General features: G+C 40.1%; 1 protein-coding gene across 1 annotated transcript in view; it reads left to right on the top strand.

Moving 5' to 3' along the window:
* Nucleotides 1–27,947, top strand: part of TMEM132E (transmembrane protein 132E) — a 751,655-nt gene that overhangs the window by 1,916 nt on the left and 721,792 nt on the right. The window lies entirely within an intron of this gene.

The raw sequence follows: 27,947 nt of genomic DNA, 5'->3' as shown, positions 1-27,947 counted from the left end.
AAACATGAGCAACTAACACATGTTCTCTTAAGCTGGGAGAGGGAGCTAACATGTTATGGCAAAGGAACTGAAGTGAGTTATGAGATGCCACCTACATGACATTTCTCTTGTTGTGCCAGATAAACTCTTCCATGCCTTAAAGTTAATAGATCATCTAAAGCATTTGCAATATCATGGGGCATCATGTGAAAGATGTAAACGTGCATTGCAAATTCAGTAGATGGGTCTCAATGTAGAGATTGGTGCACTATTGAGCTTTGTCTGTTCCCATCCCCACTGCCTGCTAATGTTGTTTAAGGGAGCGGAGCATGTGTAGCATTGCATACTAATGGAATAGTAAAGAGTTAATGTGATTACAAGGTCCATTTGTTGCATGATTGAAATGCAAAATGCCATACAGCTGGAAGGGTAGGTCAAACAGTCGGAGGGATGCAGAAATATAAAATGTATCCATTCTTACAGATAAAGATCAATTTGTACTTAAGTCCCTAAAGCAATTATAACCTTGTTCAGAAATTGGTGAGAGAATGGCGAGTGGGCAAGGCATTGTCTGCAAACAATAACTAGTCCTAGTGAAGACTATGGGTAGGTGGATCGAAGTGCCTAGTTCTGAACAAATAGAGTATCGATACCGATGCAGCTCCATATGTCTATATATTTATTTAACTGCTTATTACATGTGGATGTGTGTCATTTTGCTGCAACGAGAATTTTTCTAGCGTCTAGACGGACCAAAAACTGATTTATGCATATATATCGTCATACTGCTTAGAAAACGTAATTGATTTCTGAAAATGGTAATGGTAGTCCTTGCTCGACACAAAAATCAGAGACTTGCGTGTCGAGGTAGAATATTGACTCCCTAGGGAAAGGCGTCTCTACTGTATGTGATAAGAAGCACAGACATGATCACTTCTCTCTTCTTTTTTTTTTGCTGATAAAACAAAAAGTGCAATGAAAGGACGAACAAGTCTGCAAGATTTATCCTCTGGGTTTTTAGAATAAGTATGCTTTTACTATTGCTGGAAAGAGCAGCTGCATTCCCACAGTTTGCTTCAATTGTTCATCTGTGTTATGCAGGGATCAGCATCCCAGTGCCGTATTCCCATCAATACTGCATTTCTTTACACCAAATTCGGTCCATGTTGAATCCTTGGTTGTACATGGAGAATATATCTGTATAGTATGCACCATATCACAAGAACATTACCGGCGGATCTAATATTGAAAGGTAGTGTTGTGTAATGTCACATACTCATCCCAGTGATGCTAAACTTGTCATTGACGCTTGCATAGTGATCTGTTGTCTAGAAGTGTCATATGTCATACTACAGAATATGACTAATTGTCTCACAATGAAAACGGTAGTTTCAAACTATTTTTTGATTTTGTAAAAGCAACAGAAGTACTCCGTGATCCTCAATGCTCTAAATTGAGTGACTCTATCAGGTGTGTTGTATCAAGCAACCGCTCATTAATTTAATACAAACAGCATATCTGGCATGAAGACTGTAATACTAAAATATTGGAAATATCTGTATGTGCTAGTGATGACACAAACCTGGAACCTGCTCCTTTTTTGGAACTTTATTCCTCGCTGAGATAATTAAATGCACTAGGTCTATCTGTATTGGAGAATAATTGGATATACATGTGATTAGCTGATAGAGAATTAATGCGAGAATTTGCATCACTACTCTATGTAGATGGAGAAATGGGACGTCTACATACAATCATATTGAGCATGTTCTTTGTTAGAGCTGGCTGGTGAATTTAGAGAAATATTCTGTTTTCTAGTATTTACCCAATAGATGTGTTTTTAGATTTGCAGTATTATGTAATGTGCCTTGCAGTAAAAGCCAGGAGTCCTGAACTCGTTATAACCTATTTTCTAAAGGATCAGTTTTTCCTCCTCTGCAATAATATCCTTTGTCAATAGGGAGCATGCAGGGACTGTTTCCTTGATCCGTTACTGTGCTTACATATAAAATATTACATTGTATATGTTTCTATTCATATTTTCTTGTATACATTTCTATCCACATTTCTAATCAGTAACAAAAGAGTTGCAACATATCTTAATAGTTTCCCTAGTTATAAATACATAAAAAGCAGAAACGCAAAACAGCTATTCTTTAGCGCAGTGACATAGACAATGAATTGAGCAGAGGTTGAGCATGCGCACCTATGCTCTGTTCAAGAAAGAGCCTGTTCCAGAGACCCGTTCTTAGGATCCATTGTGGATCCAATGGACAGGGGACAACTTAAAATGTTGGAAATCACTCTGTTATGGTAATACCGCGACAGAGTGGGGTCAGACGATTACAGCGGCTGGTGACGCATACACCTGTGGTAGTTAGAACGGTTTCACCATCCAGTTAGCAGTTCTGGCTTTCTTTGCTTTGTTGCTACAAGGGTTAAACTGCTTTGTTGGACTCCTGGAGTCATCTGTCTTTATTGTATCCGTAGTTCTAAGTTTGTTACTCTCTGCAGGTTTAAGAACTCACCTCCTGACTTCCTTCCTTGCCAGTGAGTGTTTTACCACTTCCAGGCTTGGAGTTGAAAGAGAAATTCAATGTTAGTAGCAAGTGTTTGGAGAGATTTTCAGGAGATTTCTGCATGGAGTTGGTTTGTGTGTTTTCCTCCATATCCTCTCCCATTTGGTTTGTCCCTCCTACAGCTCCCCTGTTTCCCACTCGGTTGCTTTGTGAGTGTATTTGTACCAGTGTAGTTTTGTTTTATCCCTGTCGTTTTACCCCTGTATGTCTGGTATATGTCTGGTATATGTTATCCTATACACTTCTGTAACATACCTCCCTGGGTGAAGGAGGGAACAGATCAGTGTTCATATAGGAGCTAAGAAAGGTGCAAGACCCCGGTGTCTCCACCATCAGGAGTAATCTGTGGGACAGAGATGGCCTAGGATTCTCCTAGCTTGAGGGACAGGGTGGGTGCCCATTGTCCCTGGCAATAACGTGACAAACTTTTTAAGTAGCTTTGAAAACCCTAACATAGAATGCAGTCAATGGTGGAAATATAGGTTTCAACTGAGTTCACAGAATACAAACTAGTGATTATACCACTGCATGACCAGCTCTACCCTCACCTACTATATTCTCACCCATCCCTTGTAGATTGTGAGCCTTCGCGGGCAGGGTCCTCATTCCTCCTGTACCAGTTATGACTTGTATTGTTTAAGATCATTGTACTTGTTTGTATTATGTATACCCCTCCTCACATGTAAAGCGCCATGGAATAAATGGCGCTATAACAATAAATAACAATAATAATAATTATGGTTGCCATGTTTCTACAACATATTGAGAACATAAGAGAGCCATGCTAAAGGAATCTGTACTGCCGCCATATGTAGTCGTTATAATTTCCTGCTACTCCTGAGCAGTAGGTATTGTTTTGGGTCTTTATTGTGCCTCCATGTGGCACTGTATTATTTGAATGTGCCGCTATTAAAATTAAAGTCATACAGGAAAAAAATAAAATGAGATCTAGTCACCAGCAACCAGAGATGTATTCCAATAGGATCCCTGTACATAGTAATAATTGTGTAGGTATTTGTGGTAAAACAAAATGGGAAAGGCTCATGTAGAGGTGCGTGCCTTATGTAACAAAGCATGGCTATTCAATATCGGGGCAGCAGAGGCTCTGCGTAATAGAGCAAGGTCATTGGCTGAATGCATTGGTACATGTCCTGAAACTCTGAGATGAAATAATTTCATCTTTTAATAAAATTTAATTTTTTGTAGATGACTCCACTGTTGCAGAAGTTGGTGCTTCTTTTCCACCATTTATTAATGCAAAGAAACAAACGCCCGCATACCTCTTATAAAGTCTGTGACATCTGCATTTTTACTTAAAGTGGCATCTTAATACGGCATATTATGCGATGCAGCTGCAGAAAACCTCTAAAAAGAGGGCTAAATGGTCAAATGGTGGTTTGCACCATGGTAGGAAATTTCTATAGAAGCAATGTGACTGCTAATGATGGGTGAACGCATGGATGTTCAGGTCCAGCAGGTTTGGCCAAATAGTTAAAAAAAATAAATGTTCAGTTCGGGTACCAGAACCTGGACCCCATTCAGATGAATGGGTGGGCCTGAACATCCATTGTTTGCCACACGGCAAACACAGGTTCTGATCAGTGGTAAGATCAAATGACAGCTTAATCCAGCAGCTGTGATTGGAGGTAAAAAGTTTACCACCGGTCAAGGCGTTGGCTAATGGGGATACTACTGTCTACTATCGCTGAAAACTACGACTAGTGTCAGTGAAAGCAGGCAACAGCTGATGGGAGTATATATCAGCTGGCACCTGCCCTATAAATAAATGTAAAAAAAAAGGCATGGGTTCCCTTTTAGTTTTGATAACCAGCATGAGAAAATCAGCTGTCAGTTTTATCATGGCTGGTTATCAAGAATAGAAGAGTCCCCACAACTTTTTTTATGTTGTTTAAATAATGTAAAAAAAATGGTGGTTTTTTCCCCCCCATTTTTGACAACCAGCCAAGCTAAACCAGACAGCTGGGGCTGGCATTCTTAGGCCGGTAAGGGGCCATGGATATTGGCCCCACAGCCACCCCAGAAAAGGCATATTTATTAGAACAATCCTTGTGCTTTTCTTGGTCTTCCCACTTGCTCTGTGGAGATAATATTTGTGGGGTTGATGTCAGCTGTCTTGTGGCTCACTAACATCAAGTCCACAAGTTAGTAATGGAGAGGAGTTTATAAGATGCCTATCCATTACTAACCCCACAGTCAGATTGTAAACAAACACACAGCCAGAATAAAGCCCTTTATTTAAAATAAAAATGCACACCATTTTACTTTTATATTTAAAAACATAAAACAAAGTTATATTTGCCTTACGCTCACTCCATTGAAGCCTTTGTCCCCTGTTAAAAAAAAAATAAGGTGGAGTCGCTGAGTTTAGTGCTGCACCATGAGACATCTGACAGCGCGGGAGCCGCAGCACTCTGACCGGTGGTAATAATCATACCACCGATCAGAGCTGCAGATGACAGCATGGGAAACACCGAATGTTGGGGCTGCTGAACCCGAACAGTAACATGGAGTTCGGGGTTTGGGTCAAACAGTAAGTGTTCGGTATGGATCCCAAACTATATTGTTCCGGTTCGCCCATCTCTATTGACTGCTTCTGCATGATGGGGTGAGAAACACGTTTATGAAATCACTTTCCCCTGTGTAATTATCAAGTTGTGACATCAAAATGCAGTGTTTATACAAATGCTTATTACAGAAAAATAGCTTATGTATAACATTGGTTATCCTTAAATAAGTCTGTCTAAAACATAGTATAAAGCAAATGCCGCCCCAATGTTTTAATGGGACTAAGTATGGACAATCGTCAACTTACAAAAGCAAAAAGAGGGGGAGGGAAAAAATGATGATCCAAAAGTCCAAAAAGTATAGCTAAAGCATACCAACTTTATTGTACAAAATATATAGGAGATTTTACAATGACCGTGAAACACATACATAAATGTTAAAACGCTAAGGACAGGCAAGATCCAATAGGACAATGGGTAGGTAATAAGAATATTAACCCCTTCATGACCTTGGGATTTTTCATTTTTCCGTGTTCGTTTTTCGCTCCCCTCCTTCCCAGAGCCATAACTTTTTTATTTTTCTGTCAATTTGGCCATGTCAGGGCTTATTTTTTGCAGGACGAGTTGTACTTTTGAACGACTTCATTGGATTTAGCATGTCGTGTACTGGAAAACGGGAAAAAAATTCCAAGTGCGGTGAAATTGCAAAAAAAGTGCAGTCCCACACTTGTTTTTTGTTTGGCTTTTTTGCTACGTTCACTAAATGCTAAAAATGACCTGACATTATGATTCTCCAGGTCAGTACGAGTTCATAGACACCAAACATTACTAGGTTATTTTTTACCTAAGTGGTGAAAAAAAACTCCAAACTTTGCTAAAAAAAAAAAAAAAAAATGCGCCGTATTCCGATACCTGTAGCGTCTCCATTTTTCATGATCTGGGGTCGGTTGAGGGCTTATTTTTTGCGTGCCGAGATGACGATTTTAATGATAGCATGTTGGTGCAGATACGTTCTTTTGATCGCCCATTATTGCATTTTAATGCAATGTCGCGGCGACCAAACTCCAAACTTTGCTAAAAAAAAAAAAAAAATGCGCCGTATTCCGATACCTGTAGCGTCTCCATTTTTCATGATCTGGGGTCGGTTGAGGGCTTATTTTTTGCGTGCCGAGATGACGATTTTAATGATAGCATGTTGGTGCAGATACGTTCTTTTGATCGCCCATTATTGCATTTTAATGCAATGTCGTGGCGACCAAAAAAACGTAATTCTGGCGTTTCGAATTTTTTTCCCGGTACGCTGTTTAGCGATCAGGTTAATGCTTTTTTTTAGTTGATAGTTTGGGCGATTCTGAGCGCGGCGATACCAAATATGCATAGATTTTATATTTTTTTATTGATTTATTTTGATTGGGGCGAAAGGGGGGTGATTTAAACTTTTATATTTTTTTTATTTTTTTAACATTTTTTTCAACATTTTTTTTTTACTTTTGCCATGCTTCAATAGCCTCCATGGGAGGCTAGAAGCAGGCACAACGCGATCGCCTCTGCTACATAGCAGTGATCTGCTGATTGCTGCTATGTAGCAGAAATGCAGGTATGCTGTGAGCGCCGTCCACAGGATGGCGCTCACAGCCACCGGCGATCAGTAACCGTAGAGGTCTCAAGGACATCTATGGTTACAATGGAGACGCATCGCCGACCCCCGATCATGTGACGGGGGTCGGCGATGACGTCATTTCCGGCCGCCCGGCCGGAAGCGGTAGTTAAATGCCGCTGTCTGCGTTTGACAGCGGCATTTAACTAGTTAATAGGTGCGGGCAGATCGCGATTCTGCCCGCGCCTATTACGGGCACATGTCAGCTGTTCAAAACAGCTGACATGTCCCGGCTTTGATGCGGGCTCACCGCGGAGCCCTGCATCAAAGCAGGGGAGCTGACCTCGGACGGGATTCGGACGTACTATCCCGTCCGAGGTCAGAAAGAGGTTAAAGATATGTATAGAAGCGCAAAGTAAATGCTATTGTAAGATGAAGATATGATATCAAAATAACATTATAGTATATCATATATCAATAGAACTTGTGTCTATCAAATCGTAAAATTGCTGCCATGTGGTGCAGGTAAAACCTGCTCAGTGTAAGACATAATATATGGACCAAAAAAAGGGGAGAAGCCAGCGCAGCCTAAGGTCAAGATGCAATACACAAAGTGCAAATGCACATATTAATTTCTAACTGTATTATCAAAATGAGACATTTAGCAAACAATTGATCAATTCTTTGAGCCACCCCGCCTCTTCACGGCAATCTCATATTGGGGCAGTCCTACACTACGTTTTATATATTCGCTGTGCCATAAAGACCTCCTAAATGAACTAAATGCAAGACCACATTAAAAACATGCTGTACCTGGAGCATTTACTGAGTCACCCCCATGGCGCCAGAGTAGGCAAGCGAGGATAAAGGTTGACCAGGTCCAGACAGACATTTCGGATCCAACCTCCACACTGCCCATCCAGTACCACAGATGAAGAGTGAGACAGGCTGAGGAACAGGTGCATAATTAAACAAAGCCTGAGGCAGGGCAGGGCTGCTGTGTGTGAACAGCAGCCTATCAATCACTGAGACACAGAAAGAATGGCGCACATAACCATGTGGTCTTGCATTTAGTTCATTTAGGAGGCCTTTATGGCACAGCGAATATAAAAAACGTAGTGTAGGACTGCCCCAATATGAGATTGCCGTGAAGAGGCGGGGTGGCTCAAAGAATTGATCAATTGTTTGCTAAATGTCTCATTTTGAAAATACAGTTAGAAATTAATATGTGCATTTGCACTTCATGTATTGCATCTTAACCTTAGGCTGCGCTGGCTTCTCCCCTTTTTTTGCTCTATAATATATGGACAGCATGGAAATGGTAGCTATATCACATCGGGGTAAAGTGCCATGGTGCAAACAATAGATCATATGGCCAAAGCGAAGGCTAATTAGATAGACATATTAAATACAATACCTAATAGATAGCACCAGTAGAGAACTAGGGGATCAGCTTGTCCGCCCCTGCGCGCGTTTTGGATGACACCTTCTTCAGGGGCCCAAATACTTATTACTGACTTGATATAGATATTTTTTGATTGGTAATAGTTTGAAGTCAATCGTCTTTGTTTCACAACCCAAATACGGACCACGATGTCCAAACTCTTTGTGAGTTTTCAGACCTAAACTGACAGTCCCATTTATATCTGAGGCTTATAGTTTTAGTCAGGAACTGTGCAATCAGTCTGGGAATTGCAGTCCACATACATACCGTGATAAATGAATGTCAAAATCTAGTTAACTTTTTGGGGGGTTTGTTTTCTTTTGTCATACCACCTATGAGTTCTTAATATTATGTAGTCTTTCATCACAATTAGCCAATATTTTCAACACTTGGCACAGCATTTATGTCGCATAACCAGTTGGAGAGCAATATTTTCATCAGTGGTTCATTTCAGTTTCCATTTATCATATTATTTCATTAGAACGCGCAGTTATTCATTTGCTTGTAAATGTATGCACTGCATTAAGGGACATCATTCATTCATTGAATTATATTGTATCTCTTACAGTATATAAGTACAGATCTAATGCCCTTTTTAATTATCTGTTCATTGTTTAGATTTGTTAAAGAAACGTCATGTTAACAAAGCTTAATAATTTTAATTCTATGTTTCCAATATACATGTGGGCCACACGTTTTAAGGCTGTCTAAAAACCTAAATGTAGTCTCGGCACACTGAAGACGCGCCAACTCCATCACAGTGGCGCACGCTGTGTAATAGATTTAACTTCTCATCATTTTCAATTTGGTTCAATAAATTTTAAAACATCTTCATCAGTGTATGAAATATACACTGATGAAGATGGGTTTAATCATTTTTGCAATTATTTATTTTGCAATTGCAAATTTGCAATTGTCTTTAACAATAGGATTAGTCAAAAGGTCTAGACATGGGGATTTTTAAGTGTTTCAATCCTTTAGGGTATGTTCCTACGGTCAGTAAATGATACGGGTTGGACGCTGTGTACATCTGCAGCATCCAACCCGCAGCAGCCAGATGTTACAGCATAGTGGATGGGATTTGAAGAAATCTCATCTTTCCACTATGTGTGCACTGATGCCGAGGCTTCCTGGCAAAGACGGACATGCGGCACGTCTTTCCAGACCGCAGCATATCAATTTGTCTTACGCTCAGTCTCCGCAAGATAAATGTCCCCGTACAATGTATTGGGTTCAGTGATTCTGCTCGGTTCAATGAACACATGCAGAATCACCTGCGTTCAAAAGCCGGCAAGGCTTTGGGCTCAGCAGACATGTGCTGCATCCAAAGCGCTGCCGATTAATGACCGCGGGAACATATCCTTAAACTCCCTGGTTCTTAGTCACAATTAGCAATATAACCAGCTATGACTAAGAAAAGGGGAAGTTAAAGGTTCAAAGCATTTAATAACCCCATGTCTTAGACCTTTTGCCTAAATGTTTTGTGGAATATACACTGATGAAGATGTTTTTAACAATTTTGGAATGAACATTGATTTTATCTACTCACATGTGCTGCATCCCCAATCACCTTGGACCCTTCAGTGTGGGATTGACTATCCCAAGTGCTCCTGTCCACCATGTTTTTTGTGATATGAGGGTGAGCTGAATAATTTTCTTCTATTTTTGGATTTGATTTTCAATTGGTTGGTATTTTACCAGTTTTTTTTCTTTTTGAGCAAGTGCCTAGCCCTGCTCTCATTTCTAGACACTTCTCAGAAGTGTCTAGTGTGGTCTTAAAACTTTAATAAATATGTAATAAATATGGCAAATGGCATGTGCGGTAGTATACTGCCTCAATTTTCACAAGTAAGTTTGCTACATTGTGGTTCAGTTATTCTATACATCCATATTAGGCTAATTCTGTACTTCTCTACAATTTTTTTAATGTATTCAGTTGTGTTTAAAAATGGAAAGCCACACCTATAACATGCAGGATATAGATAAAAAATATAGTGCAAGGTGGGCCGTGAAGTAAGAACCTTGTTTTCTTCTGTGGCTTATACAAGATAACAGAAAAAAAGTCTTACTAAACCCGTGCAGGAGATGCTGAATGTCAAAATGGCTGCTGACCATAATATTCAGTAGGAAACTGTGATATGCCACAGTTTTCAGTTTATTCCTGTCCTTTAACCCTTCCTGTTTAGCTTTGTGTAAGTATGTTGTTCGGTTGTCGTGGTCCTGCTGGGGATAATTTTTTTGTGCTCATTTCCTTTGGTTTTCCACAATTCTCTCTTGGATGCCTGCTATGATCCGGTGACCTTGGAGCAGCATGAAAACTTTCACTGGAGTAGGTGGTAACTATACTGACCGCAAACCCTGATCTTATCACCGCAGCTAGAAGTAGCCGTGGGGTGTGCCTAACAAAACCTAGACACCTCGACACAGCCGGAGAACTAAATATTCCTAAAGATGGAAATAGGAATACTATCTTGCCTCAGAGCAGAACCCCAAAGGATAGGCAGCCCCCCACGAATAATGACTGTGAGTAGTAGAGGAAAAGACAAACTCAGGCAGAAAACAGGATCTAGCAGAAGAGGCCACTTCTAACTAAATAGGAAAGGATAGGACAGGACACTAAGCGGTCAGCATTAAAATCCTTCCAAAATATCCACAGCAGAAAATACAAAAATTAACTCCACCACCTAACTAAAGGTGTGGAGCGTATATCTGCAACTCCAGAGAATCCAACCAGACTGAGAAAACACTGACGCAGTCTAAGCTGGACAATAGAAAAACAAATGAACAGCACTTAAAATAAGCACACAGCAAGTGTGCCACAGGAAAAGAAACAGACACTTATCTTTTGCTGAATTGGCAGCTAAGCAGGAGAGACCAGGAGAGATCCAACACTTCCCAGGAAACATTGACAACTGGCAAGGAGTAATGAGACCAGCAAACCTAAATACCCCAGTCAGAATTGCAATCAACAGATACACCTGTGCAAGACTGCAGCCCAGGGACAACTGCATTACCATTTACAACCACCGGAGGGAGCCCAAAAGCAGAATTCACAACAGATGCCTACAGCAATTATATGTGTTTGATCATGAAGTTGTCTATATATAATTTTTTTGTATTGTCTGTATATAATTTTTTTGTATTGTCTATATGTAATTTTTTTTATAACATCGACCACGATATTACTTCTTATTTCTGGAAACGAAATGTCTGGGTTTGGACCTGTTCTCTTCAACATATTCATTAATGATCTGTTAGAAGGTTTACACAGTAAAATATCGATATTTGCAGATGATACAATACTATGTAAAGCAATTAATACAAGAGAAGATAGTATTCTGCTACAGATGGATCTGGATAAGTTGGAAACTTGGGCTGAAAGGTGGCAGATGAGGTTTAACAATGTTAAATGTAAGGTTATACACATGGGAAGAAGGAATCAATATCACCATTACACACTGAACGGGAAACCACTGAGTAAATCTGACAGGGAGAAGGACTTGGGGATCCTAGTTAATGATAAACTTACCTGGAGCAGCCAGTGCCAGGCAGCAGCTGCCAAGGCAAACAGGATCATGGGGTGCATTAAAAGAGGCCTGGATACACATGATGAGAGCATTATACTGCCTCTGTACAAATCCCTAGTTAGACCGCACATGGAGTACTGTGTCCAGTTTTGGGCACCGGTGCTCAGGAAGGATATAATGGAACTAGAGAGAGTACAAAGGTGGGCAACAAAATTAATAAAGGGGATGGGAGAACTACAATATCCAGATAGATTAGCGAAATTAGGATTATTTAGTCTAGAAAAAAGACGACTGAGGGGCGATGTAATAACCATGTATAAGTATATAAGGGGGCAATACAAATATCTCGCTGAGGATCTGTTTATACCAAGGAAGGTGACGGGCACAAGGGGGCATTCTTTGCGTCTGGAGGAGAGAAGGTTTTTCCACCAACATAGAAGATGATTCTTTACTGTTAGGGCAGTGAGAATCTGGAATTGCTTGCCTGAGGAGGTGGTGATGGCGAACTCAGTCGAGGGGTTCAAGAGAGGCCTGGATGTCTTCCTGGAGCAGAACAATATTGTATCATACAATTATTAGGTTCTGTAGCAGGACGTAGATCTGGGGATTTATTATAATGGAGAATAGGCTGAACTGGATGGACAAATGTCTTTTTTCGGCCTTACTAACTATGTTACTATGTTACTATGTTACTATGTTTTAACGTGTCTGTTTACATATATCTCTACTACCACAATTCTTTAACTCCATGTTGGACACCATAACATACAACACTACTGCCCTCTGCTGAATCCCTAGACTGGCAAGGAAGGATATGATGGACCTCATTTTATTTTTTAACATGTTAAAATGAAACCTGAGCTCTGTAAGACACTATCGGTAAATGAGTCACAATATAAACCATTTAAAGGAAACTGGGGTCTGTATTTTTTTTACCCACACTCTACATACAGTTTGACTGTAATTATTAGATTTAGCCATCTGCTTTTACACCAATATGCTTGTTTTGACATGAAGGGTTAACTGTTTATTAACAAAAAATCCCTCAACAATAAATTTCCCTTATCACCATTGATTCCATGATACTGTACATGAGAAGTTTGCAAGCATAAACGTGACAACATGACACCCACTGGTGCTGTTACCCTCCGATATTGTATAGGAATTATTTAGTTTGCCAAAGTCTACGGAAAACCAATGTTCTTATTTTTTGTCTCATTTGTAACCTCGCCTTGCATAGCGTATCTCATTGGAAAATGAGATTATGCTGTGTAAGGCTCTGCCTCGTTTATAAACAATTTTTCAATGTCGAAGCTCAATTTCATGCCCCAAGCCCCATATATTTTTTTTAATTTGCTGTCCATAAACAGAAAATGTGTAGCAAGGAAGAAATATGTTCTCGCATTAAAATATTAACTGCTGATTTCTAGAAAATGCGAAACAAAAATAAAGTAATTGATAACTCTTTATCACTGTAGACAGTATAAGGAAATTCAAGTTGTATGTGCGTGCAAGTGTGTGATCCTTTCAGTGTTCACTTCTTCATCTGGCAATAAGCAGGTCATTTGAGATTGGGGTATAAGAAGAATACATTTTAACAACCTCGTGGCCTTTATCCATCAACTGAGGGTCGTATATACAACTTGCCTTGACAGTGACTTGTACCTGAATATATTTTTCCAATTATTTTTTTTGCAGATGCTCTTAAAAGGCTTTTGAAGATTGACAGTTTAGATCAGCAGTATCTTCATGCCGCCGATCCAAACTATGCTCTTTCCCAGGCTGTTAGCAGATGGAGCTTTGCCTTGACAGCATGGCAGAATCACAGGAGGACTGAGACTGATCAGATGCAGCAATCCAGTCAGATTCAGAGCGGCACAAGCGGGCTGTAATGCAGAGCCTGCTCGTGCCGCATGCTACTTGCCTCGGTAACTAGCTCCCTTTACGCTTTGGTCTCCCTTCTGTGTCTGGACCTTTTCAACAGTGTTGTATGTGAAAGGGGCTGGCTGAATGGCATAGGTACATAAATAAGGTGGTCTCATTCTGTCTTTGAATCATATACCACCTATGATGGACAATGTACATGGCAGCCTAATCCAGTTTTGTAACTAAACTAGCACCTTCTTTGTCTCTTAATCAGCTTTTATAAGTCAAAGCTATTTTAAAGCCTATACCCATTGACTTCTTCCTACCTCTGCCTCTCAATACTTAAGGTACCGTTACACTAATCGACTTACCAACGATCACGACCAGCGATACGACCTGGCCGTGATCGTTGGTAAGTCGTTGTGTGGTCGCTGGGGAGCTGTCACACAGACAGCTCTCTCCAGCGACCAACGATCAGGGGAAAGACTTCGGCATCGTTGAATCTGTCTTCAACGATGCCGAAGTCCCCAGGCCCTGCGCTTAGTAACCCGATATTTACCCTGGCTACAAGTGAACACATCGCGGGATCGGCGTTACACACGCCGATCCAGCGATGACAGCGGGTGATCAGCGACCAAAAAAGGTCCTGATCATTCCCCAGTGACCAACGATCTCCCAGCAGGGGCCTGATCGTTGGTCGCTGTCACACATAACGAGATCGTTAGCGGGACTGTGGCTGCGTCACAAAAAACGTGACGTTGCAACGATATCGTTAACAAAATCGTTGTGTGTGAAGGTACCTTAAGTCTGTAACATTAAAGGGAATTTGTCAGTATGAGCAACCCTGCTAAGCCGACATTTATTTATTTTCCTCACATATTTAGCGCCATTAATTCCACAGCGCTTTCCAGACATTATTGCCACTGCGGCCCACAATCTAGATTCCCTATCAGTATACCTTTACAGTGAGGGAGGAAACCAGAGAATCTGGAGGAAACCAACGCAAACACTTGGAGAACATACAAACTCTTTGCAGATGCTTTCCTTAATGGAGTTTGAACCTAGAACTCAAGTGCTGCAAGGCTGCAGTGCTAACCACTGAGCCACTGTGCTGCCCAGAACTCCATATTTTTTTTATATGTAAATGAGCTGTTCAGGACTATGGGCCGGACACTGATCTCCCTGAGAAACTGCCTTCAGAATGTATTTTATCTGAAAGGAGAAGTAACTGTTGTGATATGTAATGCTTACCAGCGTTATATGTAATGGCTACCCCTGTGATATGTAATGTCCGCTCTCTGCTCTCCTGATCTCACTGCAGAGCTGTGTGTGATTATAACTGACCCATCTGCAAGTTCCTCTCAGCTTCACCTTCCATCTCTCAGTCAGACAGGGTTGCATATGTTTGCAATACAGCAGAGCTGCAACTACTAACGTGTTTGTTATGAAACAAAGTTCAGTTCTACTGTTCTGTTTGTTACATGTCTCCCACTGAAAACTCATTTTATTTAAAATAAACTCTAGAGGCAGATTCTCATGCAGATCAGTGTCTGGCCCATTGCCCTGAAAAGCTCATTTACATAAAAGAAAAATGTGGATGCCTCAGAAATAAAAGATCAGATCACAGATACTGTATCAAAGTATAATATTATTCAGCTTACTATGATCTACATGCCAATATAGATGACTTAGAAGGGTTGATCCTACTGACAAATTCCCTTTAATCCTTTTATAACGTCAACATATTGTACTTTGTGTCATGTATTGCTTTCTATGGATTTTTTTTGTGAATGTTTTCTATATACAGCAGTTTTTTCCAGATACTCCCTAAAAAAAGAGTAAGCATTAAACAGGCTTATTCTGTGTAGAAAGTATCTTGTGAGAAAGTTACTGTGACCATATAGCGCTATGTATTGACATTGTGATTTCTTAGAGTAAAACACAGTATGTTAGATTAATTTGTCCTTGCAGTTCCTGCATTGGAGTTGAGGTCAGGTAAAACTAGTTTTATAGGGACACGGGTAACATCCCCCAAAATGCAACTTCTCAAAAAGGAAATGATTGGGAGTTTTATCTTGCCCATTTTCCATGATATATTCCTGTTGTGGGAATAAGATAGAAGCTTTGCATAAAATTAACTTGAACTGAGCCTGGGGCTTTGTACAAGGTTTGCATAGCAAAGTGCTATGGCTTTCACAGAAGTCAATGCTCCTCAGATGGCTTACAAAGCATTTAGCATTCTCTTTTTGTCAGATTCATACAGAATCCAACAGGCAATGAAACCATGGCATGTATCCTCAGATGCTGTGCTGTGGAGGCGTGATCTAAAACATTTAATATTGGCCCACAGAGAGGGGTCCCATGATGTGCTCACAGCTCTGCAGAATAGAAATGTAAGGACCCTCTTTTGCCACTGTGAGAGATGACTGACATCCCCTGAAACTGTTGCTGTTGAAATGTTATCATTGTAATATGCCGTACTAATGTATTTCTATACGTGATGCTTGATCCATCTGGTTATTGCATTATTACTGTTTTCAAATGTAATGTTATTGGGGAAAAGTAAACAAAGGGTTAACAGTTAGCAAGTCTTGCTGTGGGGAGCAGATCTTGGAAGTAAGAGGAGGGCTCCTTCATGGTTATAGGGAGTTATTAGTTAGTGTAAGAACACAAAGGAAGATAGACCTGTAGCTGTAGTAAGGAGTGTGTGAAGGTAAGAAGAACAGAGATGGCAAGACTCTAAAACTGGATCCATTGGCAGAGTGAAATAGCCGAAGCGTCCTGAACTCTGTGGTGAAGTGGTCTAGAGACAGAAAGAGAGGTGAGCTACAGTGGATACAGCCAAGAGCCCAAAGGAGACAACACACGAGGTGGGGCTGAAGACAAGACAACTCGCAGTCCCGACCTGGGGCAAGAGATCAACGTTGAAGGTGCAGTCAGTGAAGGACACATTCAAGTCAGGCACTGAAATGACATTTCCAAGGGAAGTGCCACCACATGTCACCGATACGTCTGTGTAAGACAGATGAAGATGTGGACACTAACTTTTGTGACTGCTGTTCTTTGTACAAAAATATTTAGAATTGAGAGTCCTCAGTGGTTGATACCTTTTAATGGCTAACTGAAAAGATGGTAACAAATTGCGGTACAGATAAGTTTTTTGTACATACATTGTACTAGTTTCATCAGCAAAGAATGCTTTATTTTTATAGCATGGACTGCTTTCTTCCTTGTGATTGTGACAGACCGAGGGTACGCTGCCTGAATGGAGAACTGAATGCAATACTCAGACACTCATAGGAACCCGTATCACTGGTGACTGGGGTTGCGGTGCTACTCCTTGACCCTAAATCACCATAAGTTTTCTATGCCCACCTCTACATTTAGAGCGTTGATGGACCGCCCCCAAATGTAAAATAAAATTAACTTACTAATTTTAAAATTTTTCCAAAATTTACACATCACTGATTTCACTCGCTGTCACGTGGCATGAGTGGCAAGATGGCGCATTTCCTGTGACAAGATGTCTTCTTCCCAATTTTGTATGTTGGTGATGTGTATGAAGGGGGTTCAGCTGCTTTCTAAGTTTATTAGCTAAACTAATCCTCTTTCTGGTCAGGATGATCTGGGATTTTCAAAAAATTAAGGTGTATTATTTAGTTTTAGATTTTGACATAACAAAACATGATATTTTTTGTGTGGGACAGTTCCTTTTAAAGGCGTTGTCCAGAAATAATTAAAAAAAAGGTGCCAATCATGTCAACACATTGTATGGTATGGCGTTTTATCTTTGTTCACTAAAATAAATCCTAGATGCAATAACACGCAGTGAATGGACAAGGTATGAAACTATTTGTAAAAGATAATAACCCTGTATTCCTGATCCTGCGCATCCACAACTGGGCAGCCTTTGGAGTCAATGGGCTCATTGATTACACTTCTACTCCTAAATATTCCATCATATAGCGACGATTTATATCTACAAAATGTTTTCCATTGAGAAGAAATTGCAATGAGGTGGAAATAAAAGGAGAATTTGGGGCCTTTTTTGCTTAATTAAAGAATACCATGCTAGATTTGTCCAGGGCTCGTAGCCGCTGCTTCTAATGATTAGATGCAAGAAGCTGATTATGCGCCATGCTGGGTACAGGAAGTAGTAGATTCTTTTTGTCTGATTCTTTTAAGTTATTCAGTTAATGCAGTTGTTGGCAGGGAACGACCTGACTGCATACATAGAAGCGCTGCCTCTAGTCACCAATTGCTTTTCACTTGTGTCATGTTTCCATATCACCTTTGACAGTTTATGGCTCACTTAGTAAATATAAGTAAAATATAGTCAAATGCATCTGTGAGCTGGGTATAATCTTGTTTTGGTCTCTTTTTTCTTTCTCTTTTATATAGCTCCACTTTGCTTGGTTTAAAGTTGATCTTTTTATTTGATATCGCCCCAGGGTTTAGATGTCACACATAACCATGACACAAGCATATTGGGAATGTTATTTATTAGCATTTTAGAATTTATTTAGCTACAATGCTGACATTGTTCACAAGGCTGTTTTGAATTTACATAGTAAAGGCAATAAATTGCTGGGATAGATGAATAACTCTAGTCAGGTGGGCATACTAGATGAATAAGAGAGCTTGCAGTGGAGGAATAGTTTACAGCCTATGTAAATGGAACACACTTGATGCCATTGTGGGCAAATGCATCCCTAGTGATATAACAAAACAGCATCTTAGTGTACTTTTAACTATAATATCAAAAGCATTATTTACAGCGGTCAAGCCTTGAACAACTGGGTTAATGAAATGTCATGTCGTGTTTTCTTTTTCATTCTCTTTAGTTTCCATTGGAACTGTGGTATAAGCATTCAATTCTGCAGTGAAATCCATATGACGGAAGCTAGCATCCAAGGAATGTCTTATGCTAGAAATGGCTGCTGCACTCCATGCCTCTGCTTTTATACAGGCTATGTTAATAACTTCTGGGTTGTGCCATAGTATATGATGTGATTCCTGCAAGGCATTATGGGGAAATCTTCCCAATCAAGCAAGAGGGCATATGAGCTTTCTCTGGCTTGTGTAAAAATAACAGCGGGCATGTTTTTTGGTGAATTGCAAAGTGTTCTAGTTTACTGCATATCGTGAATTTTCTAAAATTTGACAAGAATTTGATTCACATTAACTCAGTTTGCTCATCTCTAATTGCTCTTGTTAACAAATTGCTCATAGAAATGCAAGCTAAGTTTGGCCAAATGTAGGGAGAGGGAAGTAAGCAGGTGTTAGCTACTTCTGGTGGTGGTTTAACTCTCATGTGAAAAGAGAACTATGCATGCTGATCCTGTACAATTCATTTTTTTCTAACACAGGTCAAACAAATGTTGGCCAAACATGTCATGGCTTTGGATGGTTGAACCCTACAAACTTGATGCATTGTCAAAGATCATTGTAATGTGTGTGGCAGGGCCGGACTGGCCATCTGACAATTCTGACAAATGCCAGATGGGCCTGTCTGGTCGTGGGGCTCCATGTCTGCTACGTTTTTCACATAATTGGTTTTCTGAAGACACCCATACTGCATTAGAAATATTGGTCTTGTAGTAAATCTTGCTTTCCTCCATGCAGGGTAATATTAGTAATATATCCCAATCTGGTGCTTGGGGGTGGTGACAGCATGGGCCTGTGTGATTTCAAATGCCAGGGTTGAATTTCGGCCCCAGTCCGTACCTGGTGTGTGGCCACCTTTACTGGCATTGCGTCTTTTAATTTCCTTGGCTTCTTTTTTTCTAAGTTTAGCATCTGCTTTTTTAGTATCTTTTGTACACCATTCTTAAAGAGTATCTCCAGCCAACACTAGAAAACTTGACGGTATTACTGAAGTGTAGTTACTGAACTTTCCCCTGAAACCGATAGTATTTTCGGCTATTCTATCAATCCTATTTGGTCTTTTGAAGTTAATATTTATCTCTTAGTCAAAGGTTTTTGATTGTGGGTAAAATTTCTGGATTTTTTAAATATAATATTGGTCTGCAAGTTTAATTTTTTTCTGGATCCCTTAAAATGTGTTGTCATGGTGTGGTCTGTGAAATCGACTTGTAGACACAGTGTGTGATGCTGCATAGTAGCTCAACACTATATTCGCCTCCTATAAGTTATTATTTTTAAACTTCTCAACCAAAAAATGTGCATGCTTTAAAAGTAGTGGTGCGTGTGTGGCTGTACAGTATGAACATATAGGTTTTATGGACAGTGAAAATATGACGTAAATCTTGAGTACAGTTGTGTGCATAAAGTCCCCGACAGTTTCTCTAGCTAAAATATAGCTTTTCCCCTAACACCATGCTAAATCCTTGCGTTCCCAATGCATATTTTTGTCACAATTTCACAAAAACACGATAAGACTGTTTTGTTTTGTTTTGTTTTCCCAGAAAAATGTTGAAGCCTCTGCCTCACAAATCAAAGCAGTAAATTGATTTACATGTCTAATCAAGTGTTTTGCAATATGCAAATACATCAGCCTCAAAATGTTTTAGTGTAGTAGCATAAAAGCATATGCTTCTTTTTCTTTTCTAAATGTGTGATTGACAGTGACCAGAAATTTAGAGCAGACCACTTGTATTTTTGTAAGTTTGCTTTTTAATATTTTTTTTCACACTGTTTTTTAAAGTAAATTCTTATGTTATGATGTGTACTTTTCTATGTGGAAAGGAAACTGTCAGCTGGATTTCATACCTCAAGCTACTTATAAGTGCAGCCAATTTATAAGTCCATCAGTAAGTACATAGCCAGTCCGTTCCTCCATTCCTGAAAAATCGGCAATTGAATTGATAAGAAAATGATGCTGTAGATCTGAAGCCTCTGTCACTCCAGCTCTTTACCCCACCTAGCACCGCCTCCTTCTGCCTGACGGATGTTTTTTTTACCTGATGTCACACAGGAGCAGTCAGTCAAGCAGAAGGGGGCGGCGCTAGTTTGGGAATACAGCTGGAGTGCCAAAGGCTTCAGATCTACAGCCTCATTTGTGTATGAAGTCAAATGCTGATTTATCAGTATTAGAGGAATGGACTGGCCATGTAAAGGTATTTCTGGACTTGTCTTTAAAAGAACTACATGCTCATATACAGTAAATAGTGTTGAGGTGAAATTCAGCTGACGGATTCCCTTTAAATGCATGATGATGCTTGTTTTCACTTTCTTTTACCTGTGAGAATCATATTGTAGACCTGCTTATTTTTTACTTTCCATCAGATGGACTGTATATGTTAGAAGTATACCTCCATCACTTTTTATACATCACTCATTGATTCTTATTGGCAACAAAATATATATTTTACTGCATTTATATGGATAAGAAATCACATCAGACTATGCTTTTCTATGCTGAGCTGATGTATACCACTACGGTGGGCTCTTCTGGCATGAGCTGGTTGTATGGAGTCCTACAGATGTTTGGCCTGACAGAAACTTTGCTCTATATCTAAATACGTAGAAATATTTCACAATGTTTTTCCTCTGTTTACGTGTAGTAATTAGGCATTTCTGTGTTATCCTATTCTTCTACACACATAACAGATGCTGTTTGACAACAATTAATAACCTCCATTACTGTGCCTATAGGGGTTATAACCCAGCTATCCACATAAAGGAGAAATTTAACACTTTAGACAATAGCTACCACTTTGCCTACAGTATGTGCTGGACTTTTACTAATGATTCGTCAACATCAGGATAAATAATGATCTAAAGGTACCTTCACACTGATCAACTTTCCAACGATCACGACCAGCGATACGACCTGGCCGTGATCGTTGGAAAGTCCTTGTGTGACTGTGACTGACTGTGAGCGCCGGCCGGCCGTAAAGTAGATCACAGCGGTGACGTCACCGCTGTGCTTTACGGCCGGCGCTCACAGTCAGTGCGGGAAGCTGAAGGCGAGGGACATGACAGACACTGGAATGTGAGTATGTAGTGTTTTTTTTTTTTTTACATTTACAATGGTGACCAGGGTAAACATCGGGTTACTAAGCGCGGCCCTGCAATTAGTAACCCGATATTTACCCTGGTTACAAGTGAACACATCGCTGGATCGGCGTCACACACGCCGATCCAGCGATGACAGTGGGTGATCCAGCGATGAAATAAAGTTCTGGCCTTCTAGCTCCGGCCAGCGATGGCACAGCGGCATCCAGATCGCTGCTGCGTGTCAAACACAACGAGATCGCTATCCAGGACGCTGCAACGTCACGGATCGCCTTTATTCCTACTCCATAAAGTATGGTGTTTGGAATTGTATGAGGGCAAAGAAACTCCGAATTTAAATGTTTAGGCGATCTTGGATAAAGTTTTATCTTGACAACCTCTTTGTTTATGAGGGGGTGGAGAGAGTTGAACTTTCATGCTGTAGCTTCCAAAACCCCAAGCATCCCCTATAATGACAGCAAAGAAAATATAGTGTTGAAATGATGGCCATCAATATAAAACAAAGACAGGCTAAGTCCAGCACAGCTGGTGGTGAAGCTGATATTTAGCGTCTCTCTGCTCTCTCACAAAGGGACGGCTAAGCAAGGGAACCCAGCTATGATGTATAATAATGGATGATTTATTGTATAATGTTTAATCTATCAGTCTACCATAAATGTGCCGCCCTTGGGTACTTATAACAAAAATATAAACTTATCTGATTTAATAAAAATATGAATTTCTATATTATTGCTATATTTTTGTTTACTTTTTATTAAAGTAAAAATTTTATAATTAAACGTGTCCACATTTCTAAAAATTCATGTACTGTACAGTAATCACATAAATATGTCCCCCTCTCCCGCATCCGTCCATTATTTGCATCTCCAAGTAGCAAAGTCAAGATAAATAGTTTGAAATGTATGCAGAAATATATCTCATTCAGTGGACTATAATAGTGTCACAGTGAGCCCTACGTTCCTTTCTTCTCCAGTACTTTTCTCTACCTGATAATTGTACTATTTTTTCCTAATAACACTGACTATATCTATTCAAGGCTCAGGAAAAAGATATTTGAAATATTCTACTTCGAATACATTTTCAGCAGGTTAGCTACAGCCAAAACACTCAATTATACATTTCCTGTTATCTATCATATTTGGATATCTCTAGTAGAGATTTATTTTTAAATTCAGCCTAATTGAATGAATTTCAATGAACTTTCTTAGTTACGGTGCTTGCCAGCATATTTAATAAGCTGTGTCTTATGGAAGTATGTGTCTGGAATCTCAACGAGATGCGCAAATAGTACTTGCAAATGATTTTATTTACGTTAGGAATATATTCCTGTATCTCCTCCTGGCTAGACTACTTTACAATACCAGGTCAATGTTCTAATGGGTATTTACAGTGGAGCAGATTAAAGCTTCTGTAGCAATTTCTCATTCAACTGTATTATGGCTTATTCAGACATCCACGCAAATCAGTCCGTGTTTGGACCACAAGACATGGACTGGCTGCTAGTGATGCGCGAACGTGCTTGTATAATGTGTTATCTTGGGCGTGCTCGAATAATATAGTCAAGTCCATGTGGCAACTTGCCAAACAAGCAGGCAATCCCCAAATGTGTTTGAGCTGTCTACCGCCGCATATCATGCAGCCACAGGGACTCAAATATATAATCTGATCACGCCCAAGATACTTGGATAACAATCAAGCATGCTTGGATAGCACATTATCCGAGCACGTTCGTTCATCACTACTGGCCGATCCGAGCATGACAGACAGCTTTATAGAAATAAATGAAGATGTCACGCTCAAGTCAGGAGAGTCAAAGCCAGTCAGTGCATTAGTGGCCCATACTTGGACTGATAGCCACGGACATCTCAATGACCCCTTATTTAGAGTGCTGTAGATCCCAAAATGTGACTGAATGACCTTATGCCAGAAGACAAACAATAGATGGGTCATCCGTGCTCCTGATGGAGATGCAAAAGAATGGTCCAGGATACAAAGTAGACTTGATGCGGTTTTATTATCAACGCATTTTTAAATCTTCAGTCTTCTTAATAATTTTGATCTCCCGAATTTAAATCTGACAATGAAAATTTTTATCTGGCTCTTGCTTCTATAATATCAAAAAGTTTTCTTTTTACTGCTAAATATAATTAATGCATAAAAGTTTCAGTATTTTATTTCTGCAAATATATAGATGCAGAATATTTTGTTATGCCAATTTTCCGAAATTTATATAGAGGAAACTCGGCAACAGTTAAATTAATGAAAACACTTCTAAACGCTATTGCGAATTATAAACAGTTACAGAAATTGTACTACAAAATTTAGTCCTCATTCAGTGACAACTCTCTTTTGCTTGTTTGTTATACAGTTGTCCAACAGTAATTTGCAAGCATTGATGGATTCCATTTTCCTTGACATCTTTTCTCCATAGCCGCAATATCTTGGTGAAATCTGTTTGTGCTAGTCACACAAACAGTCTAGATGCGAATGTAAGAAATTAAACTTTAAGGAAATGTTACAGCCAGGATCCTTATGTTTTGAGGAGATCTTCCACCAACTCTTCATAGTTATCTATTTTTAAGTGGCGCAAAAAAATTAGTTACCACTAATGAGAATGCTACCCTTTTCCTTCCCGTGCAACAAACAGAGAAACTTTTCATCTTGAAAAAACTTACAAATCTGAGGTGCAATAAAGACACCTTCCTTTATATTTACTTCACTCAACCTTGGAAAATTATCAATTGTATACTTGAATGCTTTTGTGGGTGCTGCTCCATTTTCTTAACAAAGTCTATCAGTTCTAACGGGTGGCTGTAGCGTCAGCCAGACCCAGGCTGTTCCGCAGCTCTCCCTCTGCTCACATCTGTTACCATAAGCCTCTGCTTAAAGTGATGCTCCATCCTGCACATCTCCTCTGACCACTGGCCCAGGCATGGGTCTCTGGCCAGGTATCCTGAGGGCTTCTTCGGTACTTGACCGCCAACGAGTGTCTCCTTCGTGTTTATTGGTTGGGGCTGCTGGAGCTGCAGCAGGACCAACTGTGACTTCCCTTAGCACCCAATCCTCTTTTGTTTTGGTGTGCAGGCCCTCCTGCAACTTCTCTCCTCCAGATCAGTTCCGCCGAGTTTTGTTCAGGTATGAAAGATACGCTGCAGTGTTTTATCCCCTGCACTCCGTTCTCCTACATAAGCATATCTCTGGCCAATAGTGCCATCACTAAATAGCTTTTACACCTATTCTCTTAATCTGTTATTTTAGGGCATTTCACTAGGGAGTTCGGTAAACCAGATAAGTCTCAATCACAAGAAATAAACTAATCTGATAAAGATTTTTTCTTAATCCTTCCTCTTAGGAACTTATTTAGCGTCCTAGGTGCCAAATGTGATTTTTGGTGTTGTACCTCACTGGTATGCAACTGGTCTATTGTGAGATTTCACTAACAGCTCTGTCTGTTATGCATGGCATGAACTAGCGATCTGAAAAGCTCAGCCAAGTGTACTTTTTTATAGACCTTCTGGTGTTGCTAATTAATGACTAAAGCAAGGATAGCAAAGACTAGAGAATGCAGACAAGCAATTATTCTACCTTGAAAATTTCCTCGGAAATTCTGTTCTTTATTTTAATGCAGAATATTATTTATTTAAAACATCAGCCGGCTCTTTGATTGACTCTGTGCTATGTTCTGGGATAATGCCATATTTTTTTCTGTTTCTGCCTTTCAATTATAACCTTGATTCTTACTTTGAAATATTGTTTGACACTTTAATGCTTTTATTCTGCACGTTAGAGTTTATTGAGGATATTAACTGTTTTATTGAAATCTACATATATTATGCTAATGCAATTACTATTTGTTTTTTTAATGGAGGAGTTGTTTGGGTAAGCTATATGCGTAATGAAGATGCAAAATTACAGATGTGTCTTATCTTTGGTATTGGCCCTGATGTATCACAAGATACATACCAAAAAATGACTAGCCTAAAAAAAGATATAAAACTCTACCTTGATAAGTATGTGCTCTGTATTGCCGCCCAGTTAGGATGATGTGAGTTGCAGGCTGTTAAAGGATTTGCTAGCATGTTACAATATTGTATTGAATTTGTTTTGTAAGAAATTCGAATCCATAAAAAAATCTGTTACCAGTTTTTTTATATCCTGTATAAGAGCAGCATGAAATACGGACAAGCTATCATTTTAATAACTTAACTGTTTTTGCTGGTTCAGTTCTTCTGGTTGTCTTACTGATCAGCTTTGTATGATCTTACCTGCACCACTAGTTGAATGCATAGGAAGAAAGCTTTCAGTGGCTGTAATTCATGGATATCTAGAACTACATAGCAGGACTACCTTACTGAGAGGAATATTATCAAAACCACAGCAAGAAGCCTAGTAAGTGACACACCACTGGAATCAAGATCTGTCTAATATTATGTTATTCTCTGATGGGGTAGAAAAAACCTACTGACCGATTATATTTAACCTAATTCAGGAATGAGAAACCTTTTTTTTGTTGCAAGAGCCATTTGCATATATATACAATCATTCAAAAGGTCTCTTAATTTTTGACAGAGCTGTATATACATATATATAGACTGCTCAAAAAAATAAAGGGAACACTAAAATCACACATCCTATATATCATTGAATGAAATATTCCAGCTGTAAATCTTTATTCATTACATAGTCGAATGTGTTGAGAACAATAAAACCTAAAAATGATCAACGTAAATCACAACTAATATCCCACGGAGGTCTGGAGTTGGAATGATGCTCAAAATCAAAGTGGAAAATGAAGTTACAGGCTGATTCAACTTCAGTGGATATGCCTCAAGACAAGGAAATAATGCTCAGTAGTGTGTGTGGCCTCCACGTGCCTGTATGATGTCCCTTCAATGCCTGGGCATGCTCCTGATGAGGCGGCGGATGTTCTCCTGAGGGATTTCCTCCCAGACCTGGACAAAACTATCAATCAACTCTTGGTCAGTTTGTGGTGCAACGTGACATTGGTGGATGGTGCAAGACATGGTGTCCCAGATGTGTTCAATCAGATTCAGGTCTGGGGAACAGACGGGTCAGTCAATAACTTCAATGCCTTCATCTTGCAGGAACTGCTGACACACTGCAGCCACATGAGGTCCGGCATTGTCCTGCTTTAGGAGGAACCCAGGGCCAACCGCACCAGCATATGGTCTCACAAGAGGTCTGAGGATCTCATCTCGGTACCTAATGGCAGTAAGGCTACCTCTGGCGAGCACATGGAGGGCTGTGCGGCCCTCCAAAGAAATGCCACCCCACACCATCACTGACCCACTGCTAAACCGGTCATGCGGAAGGATGTTACAGGCAGCAAATTGCTCTTCATGGCGTCTCCAGACTCTGTCACATCTGTCACATGTGCTTAGTGTGAACCTGCTTTCATCTGTGAAGAGCACAGGGCGCCAGTGGCAAATTTGCCAATCCTGGTGTTCTGTGGCAAATGCCAAGCGTCCTGCATGGTGTTGGGTTGTGAGCACAATCCCCATCTGTGGACGTCGGGCATTCAGACCATCCGCATGGAGTCGGTTTCTAACCGTTTGTGCAGACACATGCACATTTGTGGCCTGCTGGAGGTCCTTTTGCAGGGCTCTGGCAGTGCTCCTCCTGTTCCTTCTTGCACAAAGGCCTCCAGCCTCTGGACACTACGCTGATAGACAGCAAACCTTCTTGCCACAGCTCGCATTCTTGTTCCATCCTGGATGAGCTGCACTACCTGAGCCACTTGTGTGGGTTGTAGAGTCCTTCTCATGCTACGACAAGTGTGAAAACACAACCAACATTTAAAAGTGACCAAAACATCATCCAGAAAGCATTGATACTGAGATGTGGTTGGTGGTCCCCACCTGCAGAACCACTCCTTTATTGAGTGTCTTGATAATTGCCAATAATTTCCATCTGTTGTCTATTCAATTTTCACAACAGCATGTGAAATATATTGTCAAACAGTACTGCTTCCTAAGTGGACTGTTTGATTTCACAGAAGTTTGATTTACTTGGAGTTATATTCTGTTGTTTAAATGTTCCCTTTATTTTTTGAGCAGTGTGTGTATGTGTATATATGTATATAATATATATATGTGAATATGTATAAATATATATATATATATATATATATCCCATTCTCTCATTAGACTGGTGTCCATACATCACATAAGAGACACTGCGGTTGGTGTCCATGCACCACATAAGAGACACTGCGGTTGGTGTCCCTGCACCACATAAGAGACACTGCGGTTGGTGTCCATACCTCATATAAGAGACACTGCGGTTGGTGTCCATACCTCACATAAGAGACAGTGCGGTTGGTGTCCATACCTCACATAAGAGACACTGCGGTTGGTGTCCATACCTCACATAAGAGACAGTGCGGTTTGTGTCCATACCTCACATAAGAGACAGTGCGGTTGGTGTTCA

This window comes from Ranitomeya imitator, chromosome 3 (assembly GCF_032444005.1).
Source record: "Ranitomeya imitator isolate aRanImi1 chromosome 3, aRanImi1.pri, whole genome shotgun sequence".
Taxonomy (NCBI): Eukaryota; Metazoa; Chordata; class Amphibia; order Anura; family Dendrobatidae; genus Ranitomeya; species Ranitomeya imitator.
Note: the sequence above shows the minus strand (reverse complement) of the source record. Positions and strands in the feature narration are given on the sequence as shown.